Here is a 9,390-nt window from a genome sequence, read left to right on the forward strand (position 1 = left end):
TATTTGTTGGGGTAGTTGGGAGGCAAGGCTTGCAAGAGAAGGAAATGAGGAGGAGGGGCTGGCCGAATTTCAAGTCATGGCCGGCTCCTTTCTTGTCATGAGCAAGTGAGAAATGTGAGAGAGATGCACAACATCCATGTGAATAGATATGTGCATGATGTTGAGGAGAAAATGTCAAAGAGTGACTTTGATGATGATAAAAGATAGGGGTAGATACATATAGATAAAAAGGAGTATGAAGGTGACATAAATCTTCAATTCATGAGGTCAAGGTAGTGATGGAAAAGAATAGAGGATCGAGATGGGTATGATGAAATATAACTTGTTCTTCAAATAAGAGGTCAATTGGGAGGGATTTGAATTACTCCCTGAGTCTAGGGTTTAGTTGAAGGGAGTCCAATAGAAAGTATCAAGAGATCATCTACTTGATCAAGAGTTGGAGGATGAAGGAACATTATGGGGTAGATCAGAGATGTCCACAAGATGTGCAAGAGTTGTCATTTGAAATAGAACTTGTTTGAAAAGTATTTGAAACACCTCAATTGTCTAGGGACAATTGGGAATGAACTCAAGTGGAATGGAATTTGAAAATGTTGAGAGAACTAATTGGAACATAGGAGTTTAAAATGTTCTACTTACTTCCTCAAGTAAAGTAGAGTTTTATCAAATGTAAAATAAGCAAGAGGAAAAACAAGAAATGGTATAGGTATCATAAACAAGCCTTTTGCTGAAAAGAAAGTAAGATAGAAAATAATGTTTTAGAAATCAGTACTTGGCAGAAATGAGATGAAAAACAAAACCCATTTTAGTTCCTTGTTTTCTTTGAAGAAATATTTTGAGAAGCTTTAATAAAACTAGAAGTGGTTTTGTGGTCAAAACCAGAGAAGGAAGCAGTAGGGTTTTGAGAAGGAGAACTAATTTAGGGAGAAGTGTTCTCAAGGGTAGATGATGGCTACAAAATGTATCCATCATTCCCACTCTTGGTTTTGTGAAGATAAAACTTGAATAAAAACAAGAGGTAAAAGTGAAGGAAGTGATCTAGAGTTGAATCATTGGATAGGGTATAAGATCAAGTTGAATATATGTGATGCAAGGGTAGAATGAGACATGCAGGATGTGGAAATTGTAGAGGGAGATGCACAGATGAGATCCATGCATTGAGATCACCAAGTTGTGAATTAAGGATGATTGAGCTATCTTGTACCACAAAGAGAAAAAATCAAGATGGCACACCCATGTTGTCATCAGGAGAGAGGTTTGATGTAGTAAGAAGGAAAACAATTCTTCCTAAGCCACACATGTGTTTTATTTTGGTGAGTTGTTTGTTTGACCACTAGAGGTGTTGTTCTTTGGGTTAGCTCAAGACAAAACTCAACAAGCAAAACAAGACAATACGTCTACCAACAGGTCAAAGCAATTCATCATAACAAACAGATCAAGGCAACTCATCCAATTAGTTTATAGAAAAAGTTTTTGTTCCCCCTAATTTTTGCACTAAGGACAATAAATCAAGGTTTCAAAATTGGGGTGTGACAGACTCTTCCACCCTTAAAATAATCTCGTCCCGAGATTACTAAGCGTAGAACTAGAGGGGTTGTAAAGTTCAACTAAAGTTAGACTCCATTCTTCTGTAGATGCGCCATTGTTGAGATGGTCGTGGCTTCATCTTCTGGGAGGCATGATGGATTCCTGCCGATGGCGAGCTTCATGAAGAGGTTGACTACTCCATGTAGGTGTTAGACCTGAAGCTTCTAAGCGATCCTAGCGGGGGTTCAATATTAGTGCACTCCAGCGGTGCTCTAGCAGGGTTGAAAACCTTTTAGAGTTAGCTTGATTTTAGTGGAAGACAAAGTCTTCCACCCTTAAAATTGTTCATAGGGGGGTTTAAAAACTCTAAGCTTCGGCCAAGGGTCTTGTCAGTGCTTTCGAAGAAGTGATCTTTCTCTCGTCTTGAGTTGAAGCATCTTCAGGGAGCGAGGTGCAGTCCACAGCTTCAAGGGAAGTTAGTGCATCCCAAATTCCCAACGGTGTTTTAGAAAGGTTTAAATTTTTAGGGTCAGCTCCAATTTTTAGTGGAAGACGACCCTTAGGATTTTTCATCGGGTTTCGGAAAAACTCAGAGCTTCTGCCTTGTAGTCCTGTCTGGGCTTCTGAAGAAGTCGTCGATCTTCCGTATTCAGTTGAAGAATCTTCAGGAGACGATGTGTAGTCCACGACTTCAAGAGGCACTCACGGTGTCTATTAGACCATATAACGCGCGGTAAGTTAGTAAGTCGATGAAACGCCTGGTTGGTCTCCATATGAAGCAGCAACGAAGGCCGTCGAAGACAATCTTCAGCTTGAGGGTCAGTGTTGACTTATACCACTTAAGAAGTGAGCAGGTAAAATACACCTAATCTTGAGTCTTGAGGTATCTTCATGAGCTTCACTTGATGAGGTACAGATGAACCATGTGATGTAACTTGGGTCTGACGCTATTGTTCTCTCAGTTTGTTAGACGGTGTGTTAGAGGGTAGTTTCAAAAAGATATCCTCGCGGTTAGCGCGAGTATACTCCAAGGTTAGACCAAGTTAGCATGTCTTCTCGTAGAGGTGCAGTCACTCTTGAAGGTAGGGCTTCTTCTTTCTTGGCGTAGTGGAGATGCTCCAGCTGATCTTGAAGGAAGTCAGCGTAGATAGGGGTCGGGTTAGTTTTCTTGACGGTTGAAAAACAACTTCCAACAGGTTTAGAGTTAGAGTCTTTCGTTAGTCTACCCAATTTAACTAATAGTTAGCAATACATCGGCGAGGCAAACCTTAATCCTATCATTGCATGTGACACCCATACAACCATAACCAGAGACACAATACCACTAACAGAGGCTACTGGTATTTTTCCTAGATGCACAGTAACAAAACAAGATCAACACAATTGGAATCGTTCAAAAATATTTATTTTTCAATTTTTGAGACTCAAAATACTAACCAGAAACAGTGATCAAGTTTTATTTATTAAAAATCGCACAAAAATCCTAAAAATACAAGGTCAGTGGCGTCTGAAAGATAATTTCATACTGGTTCTAGTGCAATTGGAATCACATCAATCAGAACTACCAAACTATTTTTATTAGCAAAACAGTACACTGGCAGATTTCCATTTTTAATTTCTGTTTCACAAATTTCAAACAATTAAAAAGGGCGGAAACGTCTAAATAGCAAGACATACATGCACACAGCAAACAGATACAAACATTCAAGGCAGCACACTAGGGAACCACAAGCAATCATCACACCAGACATGGTACTCTAAGTACCCAGAAATTCCTAATGCGCGGGGTAGCTTAATCAAAGCGATTGAGTTTGTCCTATCCATCCTATAGGTTTGGGGTTGGTCGCATATGTTGACGTCTTCATAACATTAGCATCAGCTTCAACTTGGATCCTGGTAGCAGTTGGTGGTGAAGGGGCCGGGTGCTGAGTCGTTGATGTTGAGGCGGAGGAGAAAGCTGCGTAGAACTTCTAGTCTCGACATCCCGGAAACATGAGGTCTTCGAAGAGGTAGCTGTTGAGGTGCTTCTGAAGTAGAGATCTTCTCGTGGCTGGCCTAAAAATAACTAGTCAAGAAATTGAGAACTTGATCCTTGACGACTGCGAAAGTGTGAGTCCAAAGAGGAACAAGGTCAGCTCTCTGACAGACTTTGGTGACAACCAAAGACATGATCCTTTATCCCTTTATGTGCACGGCTAAGTCGGCATCCAATCTTCAATAGCTGTCGTTGGAGATAGACGAGTCTTCCCGAGGGATTGATCCATCTTTGAGTTTGAGTCTCCGGTCTGAGTTGGGGACATCGTCTAACATGTGGGTTTGAAGTGGATGAGACAATAGAGTAAGAATTTTCAAACATTTTAATAAAGCGGAGAGATAAGAATTTAGAAGCTTTGAAGAAATAAGAGGAGTAGAAGCTATGCTTCCTACTAAAGAAATAATTTGTTTCGTAAATAGTTTTTCCCAATTACTTGTCTCCTAACTAACGTCCATGCTAACTAAGGTCTCCTACAGTCAGGATAGCTCTGATACCAGCTCTGTGGGGACCCCGGACTAGCTGTCCGAAATACCCTGTTATCTATACAGTTCACGTTCCCATGATCAGTGTGCCGTGAACACATAACTGAACTGATATCAAATTACATCATCCTTTACAAAACGGAATAAGAAAATTACAATAAAGTCACATGACCCATCTTTACAAGATATCCTCGAAGGGCCTAATCTAATCATCAGAGTAGCAGAATCACTTCAGCAGCGTAGAGCCCAAGTCATCTGCCTTAACCCTACAGTAACCGGCGGGAAGACGTTCCTAGCTCGCATAGACGTCGTCAACTCCTTCTTCATCTGTCGAAGTCCTCCAGGTCTGGCCAAGTAAATAGCCAGGGACAAAGCCGTGAGTACATTTGAATTGTACTCGCAAACCATCAAGAAGGTGATAACAATTCTAACTAAAGAAGACAAGAGAGGAAGAATAGTTTCTCTGGTGGATATAGCATGTGAAAGAGAATCAGTTTCTCTTGTGGATATAGCATCCCACATCACAGTTGAAGGGGACACTAAGAAAGTCCTATGACATCTCTATATCTTTGTTAAAGCAGAGTTCCTCTACATGAAACACTAGGAAGGGTCACCCTCTTTTGTTTCATTTTCCTCGACCATCTCCACATGGTCGGCACACCATCTTTTCCATACCCTTCAGGTACTTCCAACACACATTTCCTTTGGAAATCATTTTCAAAACCAAAACTCGACACAGCTCTGTAACGGCCATCCCAACCGTCCATGACCACGGACGCGGCTATTCGAATAGTTTTGACCCTGCAGAGTTTGCACACTTTCACCACAACTATCCGGATACCTATCGTGTGGGCATCATCCCCGCATAACGACATATGCCACGACGGATACCCGGACATAACCTTTCGCCCATTCGACTTAACACGAGGTCCTACCCTATGGAGTATGTACCTCCCCGGCACCGTGGCAGCTCACCTCCTCTAGAGCGTGGCTCCACCGCCAAGCCAGGAGACCCATAGTGTCTTCCGGACGGGTCTGCCCCGAAGGCCTCCCGTTATACTATTGTCCCAACCATGACAACCCGGACTCGGGGGTAACCGTACCCTTGTATAGTTGTGCGGTGCCTCATGCTAAGAAGAACAAACGTCAAGTTAAGCCCCGTGCCCACGTTGGAGTAGCTATGGTTGCGCTGTTTAGTTGTTCCGGGCGAATACAAAGAACCATGTGTCGTTTTTCTCAAAAACCCAAGTCACACACACCTTCCTCTTTCCAACCATCTTTGTCAAGATCCTTTCCTTTCATAAACCATACGCTTGGGTAAGATTGCCTCACCCAAGGTTTTCATAAACATTTACAACAAGGTAAACCTTGAGGGGTTCCCAATCTAAAGTTTCATGAGTTGAACTAATACAACACTATGGCCGAGATGAGGATCATCACGCCATTGAGGGTATGAAAAAGAGGTATTGGAGTGGATCATACTTGCTTGAGCTAAGCATGTATTATGACAACACAAGAGGAAATATACTTTCAGATTTGTGGTGTTATCTAACCCAATCAATAGATAGATAGGGATGAGAATTGACCAACACCAACACCATTAAGGGAAAACAGGCATACTCATCACAATTTGAGAATACACCAAAACATGGTATTGATACATCTACACTAGAAGGGGGTGTAGTATGAATCTTGTCCCGAGGTGGAACATATTCAAGCTAAATATAGAAAGCAAGTTGGATAGCAATGGCCATGATACCATACACCCAACCAATTACCAAGACCTTGACAAGATAAAACTACTAGAGGTACCATGCTTGCATCCAAGCATAGATGACAACAATATGGAGATCATCACACATAGAACCAAGATGCTATTAATAGCACAAGATGACATCCAAAGAGACATCATATCAGAGATCAAAAGATGGCTTGCCTTGGCTTATTTGTCCCTGGACTTCTTCAACTTCATCAATATAAGAATCCCGTCAATATAAATAAAATCCTTGTCTGAACCACTTCTTCTTCGTCTCCGGAATCGTTCGCATCTATCATCGGAAAATATAAAAGGAACACAATCAATCACATTGCACCAATCATAACAAGCATGCAACATTCAACAATCAACAAGCAATAGCTAACCACCTTACTACGGGCTAACATACAAAGAACTTATAGATACTACAAAGCAACTAAAAGAGAACCCATTTTATTTACCTAGTAAAGGTATGAGAGTATCATAACTTAGCAATTGCCTCTCTCGGTATCACCATGGCACAACTAAGTATCCCCTGGTAGATAACATCATAAAGAGGACAAGTGCATTAGTTGGGCATTACAAACATTCATATTATTTTTTTGAAACATTTTTGGAAAAGCGGGAAATCATTCTCTCTATTTTGTAAAGCTTACACAACACTACACAAGAATAGGAAGCAAATGATATGCCCTACCATTTGAAGACTTAAGCAAAACAAAAGAGCTGATGTTAACTTGCAGAGGTTTTGTTTTGCAAGCATAAGACAAAGGTTGCCCATTTCTACTAAAAAGAATTGGTCAAGGGTTTTAAATAAACCGAAAAGTTTTGCTTCAACAAAGCATGTCACACATATACATTACTAACAGCAACAGAAATGTATGAACATAGACTAATAATATTTTTCCTAGATGGCCAGTACTAATACAAGACTAACCCAATTGGAATCACCCAAAAATATGAATCCTACAAATTTAGGAATTTCTTTGAATCTGACTGTACAGAAAACAAGATCTGTAAGCCATAAATCGTAGAAAAATCCTAAAAATATGAGACCACTGGCATTTGAAAGATAATTAAACAGAGATGCATACACAATTGGATTTGGGTTCAAATTGTTTCTGAAACTCTCACAAATGGATTGACAAGGTTACTGCATGTTTGTACCATTTGCTTTCTCTCTGGAGTTACAGAACAGATAAAGGTGTGAAACTTGTTTGAGAAGATTAAGAAAACATTCAGTAATCTTACAGAATTGGAATCACTCAATTAGGTTCAAAAATGGATTTTTGGTGATTTAAAAGCTAACAGCCATGTCTGCAGAACACACATAACAAGTTTAATTCACCCAAAATCTTACATAACTCATAAAAATATGAGGTCAGCTGCATATGAAAGGTATTGAAAAGCTGGTTCTTACCCAATTGGTTTCATTCAAAAATTCATTCCCAAGCTCCTGGTTTAATTCGACAAAGTCAGATCTGATCAGATCTTGATCTGTGAACCATTTCAGTTTCAGGAGGTCAATCGAAGTGAAACCACCGCCAAAATGAAGGTACTGAAGAGGGCTTTCACCTACAGCTGAGTTTGTTCAAAAAGGTTTTGTAAATCGGAACAAATCTAACAAACAGTGAATCTGCATGTTTACAGAACTTTATTTACCACGGACAATCCGTAACGAATTTGAGGATGAGACCAACGCCAAGTTGTAGATCTTTTCCGTATCTATCTGCGGAACTTTGAATCACTCGATTTGGATCTGCGCACGAGATTTGGTGAATTTTACAAGTTCGTACCAGAATCTGAAACAGCAAGATTACAGAAATTACTGCAGGGATTTGGACGAACTTTGCTCAAGAACTTCAGATCTGAGGATTGCTCATGCTTCTCCATGCTTGGACCAACATGCACCTGCATCAAGATCCAATCTTAGCAATGGAGGAAGAAGAAGAGGAGATTAAACCATCTAAGGTTGGGGAGAAGATGGAGAGGGAGGCTCTCATGGTGAGGGAAAGCTTGAGGGAGGAGGGAGTTGCATCTTGGAGAGGTTTCCATGGCCATGGCCGGCCATGCAAGCAAGGAGGGGCAGCAGCTCGTGGGAGAAGGAGGGGATGGAGTGGGTGTGAGTGGAGAGAGCAAAAATGAGAGCAAAGGGGGAGGTGGCCGGCCAAGGAGGGGTTTTTATAGAGGGAGGGAGTGATGGCAGCCCCTTATTTGATTGGCCAAGGTGGGTGGCTGCCCATTTATTTGTTGGGGTAGTTGGGAGGCAAGGCTTGCAAGAGAAGGAAATGAGGAGGAGGGGCTGGCCGAATTTCAAGTCATGGCCGGCTCCTTTCTTGTCATGAGCAAGTGAGAAATGTGAGAGAGATGCACAACATCCATGTGAATAGATATGTGCATGATGTTGAGGAGAAAATGTCAAAGAGTGACTTTGATGATGATAAAAGATAGGGGTAGATACATATAGATAAAAAGGAGTATGAAGGTGACATAAATCTTCAATTCATGAGGTCAAGGTAGTGATGGAAAAGAATAGAGGATCAAGATGGGTATGATGAAATATAACTTGTTCTTCAAATAAGAGGTCAATTGGGAGGGATTTGAATTACTCCCTGAGTCTAGGGTTTAGTTGAAGGGAGTCCAATAGAAAGTATCAAGAGATCATCTACTTGATCAAGAGTTGGAGGATGAAGGAACATTATGGGGTAGATCAGAGATGTCCACAAGATGTGCAAGAGTTGTCATTTGAAATAGAACTTGTTTGAAAAGTATTTGAAACACCTCAATTGTCTAGGGACAATTGGGAATGAACTCAAGTGGAATGGAATTTGAAAATGTTGAGAGAACTAATTGGAACATAGGAGTTTAAAATGTTCTACTTACTTCCTCAAGTAAAGTAGAGTTTTATCAAATGTAAAATAAGCAAGAGGAAAAACAAGAAATGGTATAGGTATCATAAACAAGCCTTTTGCTGAAAAGAAAGTAAGATAGAAAATAATGTTTTAGAAATCAGTACTTGGCAGAAATGAGATGAAAAACAAAACCCATTTTAGTTCCTTGTTTTCTTTGAAGAAATATTTTGAGAAGCTTTAATAAAACTAGAAGTGGTTTTGTGGTCAAAACCAGAGAAGGAAGCAGTAGGGTTTTGAGAAGGAGAACTAATTTAGGGAGAAGTGTTCTCAAGGGTAGATGATGGCTACAAAATGTATCCATCATTCCCACTCTTGGTTTTGTGAAGATAAAACTTGAATAAAAACAAGAGGTAAAAGTGAAGGAAGTGATCTAGAGTTGAATCATTGGATAGGGTATAAGATCAAGTTGAATATATGTGATGCAAGGGTAGAATGAGACATGCAGGATGTGGAAATTGTAGAGGGAGATGCACAGATGAGATCCATGCATTGAGATCACCAAGTTGTGAATTAAGGATGATTGAGCTATCTTGTACCACAAAGAGAAAAAATCAAGATGGCACACCCATGTTGTCATCAGGAGAGAGGTTTGATGTAGTAAGAAGGAAAACAATTCTTCCTAAGCCACACATGTGTTTTATTTTGGTGAGTTGTTTGTTTGACCACTAGAGGTGTTGT

At 40.4% G+C, this 9,390-nt stretch overlaps 1 long non-coding RNA gene across 2 annotated transcripts; it reads right to left on the reverse strand.

The window, feature by feature from the left end:
* Positions 1 to 5,940: 5,940 nt before the first annotated feature.
* LOC127307196 (uncharacterized) lies at positions 5,941 to 7,982 on the reverse strand. Of its 2 annotated transcripts, none has more exons than XR_011746593.1 (5): positions 7,649 to 7,982; positions 7,463 to 7,559; positions 7,221 to 7,381; positions 6,262 to 6,335; positions 5,941 to 6,092 (listed from the first exon to the last, which is right to left on the reverse strand). It is a non-coding gene; the product is annotated as an uncharacterized lncRNA (long non-coding RNA). The 2 variants fall into 2 exon arrangements; XR_011746592.1 differs by having other exon boundaries at positions 5,945 to 6,092; positions 7,221 to 7,375; positions 7,649 to 7,976.
* Positions 7,983 to 9,390: the final 1,408 nt, after the last annotated feature.

The sequence above is a fragment of the Lolium perenne genome, chromosome 6 (assembly GCF_019359855.2).
Source record: "Lolium perenne isolate Kyuss_39 chromosome 6, Kyuss_2.0, whole genome shotgun sequence".
NCBI classification, from domain to species: Eukaryota; Viridiplantae; Streptophyta; class Magnoliopsida; order Poales; family Poaceae; genus Lolium; species Lolium perenne.